Source organism: Magnolia sinica, chromosome 10 (assembly GCF_029962835.1).
Source record: "Magnolia sinica isolate HGM2019 chromosome 10, MsV1, whole genome shotgun sequence".
Taxonomy (NCBI): Eukaryota; Viridiplantae; Streptophyta; class Magnoliopsida; order Magnoliales; family Magnoliaceae; genus Magnolia; species Magnolia sinica.
Genome location: NC_080582.1, coordinates 64,532,365 through 64,536,369, shown reverse-complemented (window position 1 = coordinate 64,536,369; position 4,005 = coordinate 64,532,365).

Below are 4,005 nucleotides of genomic sequence, written 5' to 3'. Positions count from 1 at the left end.
GAGATCCATCCGTCCATGAGGCGATCCACACCATCCATGTGCATTGGATCAAAAGGAGATCCCTACCATTTGTTTTGCATACATTAGCCCTGCCGATGGATGGACGGCCCTTGTAGCCAAACAGATAGCCTTTGGTCCCACCAAATGGACCGGAAGGTTCCTGCACACGTGCAACATAGATTTTGCTGGTAGCCACAGGATGTCTCTTCACGTAGATGAATGTTTCTCACGAAAACGCATGCTTACTGGTTGATTTTGAGGGAAACGGATTGGCTACTCCCCCTGCCACCGTCCATTGGCTGGTGGTCGGTGCTCTGTGGGCCCACCATGATGTATGTGTTTCATCCATCCCGTCCATATATTTTTATAGATCATTTTATAGCATGAAAGAAAAAATGAGGGGGAAAACGGATTGGCTACTCCCCCTACACCAGCCTCGAGGCTGGTGGCCGGTGCTCTGTGGGCCCCACCATGATGTATATGTTTCATCCTTTCCGTTCATCCATTTTTACAGATCATTTTATGGCTTGATCCGAAAAATGAGAGGTATATAAATCTCAAGTGGACCACACCACATGAAAACAATAGTGATTAGATATCCATCATTAAAATCCTCCTAAGACCACCTGTACTGTTTATTTGACATCCAATAGGTTGATTAGGTCATATAGGCATGATCCAAAACTTTTATGGCCCCAAAATGTTTTTTTAATGGTTGACGCTTATTCAACATTATTTCCAATAATGTATTCCACTTAAGATTGGGATGTACCTCATTTTTCGTCTCATACCGCAAAATGATCCGTAGAAATAGATGGATGGCATGGATGAAACACATACATCATGGTGGGGCTCACGGAGTACTGACCACCAGTTAGTGGCTGGTGTCAGGGGGAGTAGCCCATCCGTTTCCAAAATGAGGTATATATCAATCTAAAGTGGACCACATTACAGGAAAAAGTGTTGAATGAACTTTGACTATTAAAAACGTTTTGGGGGCTATAAAAGTTTTGGATCAAGCTGATGTTTATTTATTCCCTTCATCTGGGTCTTTATGGCCTAATCAACAAATTGGATGTCAAATAAATAGTACAATGGGCCTTAGGAGGATTTTAATCGTGGATTTCCAATCATTATTGTTTTCCTGTGGTGTGGTCTACCTAAGATTTATATCCCCATGATTTTTTGTATCAATCCCTAAAATGATCTGTAAAAATGGATGAATAGAATGGATGAAACACATACATCATGGTGGGGCCCACAGAGCACCGACCACCTGCCACGGGGCTGGTGTCAAGGGGAGTAGCAAATCCATCTCCGATTTTGACCATATATCGTGGCCCACCTTTAGGGCCTGTTTGGTCGCGCAGATTGGATGAGATTGGAAGGGATTGGAAGATAGATCCCAGGATTGGCCAGGCGTGCCAAACAGATACGGGATATTGATCCGGTATATAGCAATCCCATGGATCTTAAGGGCCTGTTTGTCCAGGCAGATCCCACAGTATTAGGAGGGATGGGATCGGCAATATCCTGAGATAGTCATGACGAGCTAAACAGATTCGGTGAACTTGTCCCAGGATATGAGCAATCCCATGGATCTTAAGACAATCCACTAACATCACCATCATTACCTTAAAATTGATCCTATCCCTTAGTTGAATGGATTGGAAGGTAAAATCTCGAGATATGCACGGCCTGCCAAACAAACCGAGTGAACAGGTCTCGGGATATAAGCAATCCCATAGATCTTAAGACAATCCATTAACACCACCATCATTACCTTAAAATTGATCCCATCCCTCCTAATACCATGGGATCTGCCGAGCCAAACAGGCCCCAAGACAATTCACGGACATCACCATCATTACCTTTAAATCCCATCCAATCCACCCTAATCCCTTCAAAATTGCCTGGGACGTGTGTGGTTCGAGGGATTGAAAGGGATTAGAAGGTTTAATCTCGAGATTGGCCAGGCATGCTCAACGGACCGGATATTACAATCCCATAGATCTTGCACTAATTCATTGCCTATCATTACCTTGAATCCATGAAATCCACTCTAAAACTATCCAATCTACTCGGCCTAACAGGCCCTTATGGCATGTTTAGGCAAAGGGATTAGGTGGGATGGGATTCATCTGGTCATGTGCCAATTCCACCCCATGTATGGGAAGAATGGGAAAGCTTGGAATTAGACCAGGTGGAATTGCATTGGGTCCCGTGCTAATTTCACTCAATGTTTCCGCTCCTCGTCTGGGAGGAATGGAAAAGCTTGGGATTAGATCAGATGGAATTGCATTGTCCCGTTCCAATTTCAGTCAATGTTAGCAAGTTGTGTAGGTCTTCCCAAGATATGTGGGCTATATCCACACCGTCCAGCCATTTTTTGAGTTCATTTTGGAGCATGGACCAAAAAATCAGGTAAATCTAAATCTCAAGTGGATCCCACCGTAGAAAGCAACAGGGATCGAATACTTACAGTTGAAAGCTTCTTTTGGGCGATATAAGTTTTGGATCTGCGTCATTTTTAGGCCCATGCCATAAAATGAGGTTACAAAACAAATAAACAATTTAGATATAATACATGTATGTTATTCTTAGTAATTTCAAATGATGGTGGGTATATCCATTCAATGTACCACTATATTACTAACAAAACATGGCATTAATCTAATCCCACGGCAAGAGTGGGGCACCATCCCTAACATGGGGGCACCATCCCTGCCATGGGGTAATAATTATATTTTTTAAATCCCATCCCACCCAATCCCTCCTAATCCCACCGCCCAAACCCGCCCTTAACTATTTAAGGGTAAATGCTAGCAGTTCGGTAGTCACAATCATCCCAACTGTGCGACATGACCAACCATAAAGGGCCGCACTTTGGGTGGTCTCCGTTTCTGTTCATAACGACACGTGTACCCTGGAGCATTTACCCATCTTAAGAAAGGGAGCGGATTCGGTGCGGTCCTGACCATGGGCATCACCTTTATGTACATATCCATTCCGTCCATCCGTTTTTCTAGCTCATTTTAGTGCATGAGCCTAAAAATGAAGCAGATCCAAATCTCAAGTGGACCACACTACATGAAACGGTGGTGAGTAACCATTAAAAACTTCTGGTGGGCCACAAAAGTTTTGGATTAAACTGATATTTGTTTTTGTTTTGTTTTTTTGTTTTTTTGTTTTTTTTATTCCAGGACTGTGTTACTTTATCTACAGGTTTAATTCCAAATCAACATTACCGTGAGCCCTGTGAAGTTTTTAATGGTGGCCGTTCGGTGGCCGTTCGATCACTACTTTTTCTGTAGTGTGGTAACCTGAAATTCGAATCTGCTTCATTTTTTGAGATCGTGGCTAAAATGAGCTCCAAAAATGGATGGACGGAGTGGATGTACTACACATTCATCGAGGCAGGCCCACGGTCATGCCCGTACCGTATTTGGTAAGGCGGTGGCACACCAAATCCCCTCCCCTTGAGAAAAGAATAACTTTTGGTCGACGCCATATGAAACCGTTGAGATGGAAACCCCACCGCTAAAATCGTCCAAACTGCGTGTAGGGTTCACCGTCGTGTCTATATTCCATCCAATCCATTCAACTGAAGGGCCACACCTGGATGAATGTTTTTACTTGAAATCATGAAAATTCATATAGACCACACTACATGAATTTGTAATTTTAAACATGATTTTACACCGTTCCTTATGATATAACCCACCTAATATTTTTATTTGATTGCATTTTAAGATCAACAGTGAAAATTTGACTAATCACCTGATGGACAGGGTGGATCTGATGCACGCGTGTCTCACGTGGCGATCAGTTAGCCCAGGTCAGGCCAGTGGAGTCACTTAGTAAACGGTACTAAACGCACACGGTAGTCAGTATGAAAATTAGAAAATAAAATCAAAATAAAAAAAGGAAGGCCAATTTCGTCATTTTGGATGAAGCTGGACTTGCGTCCTCGTGTTACCGGCATTTTAAAAAGAAAAAGATTTT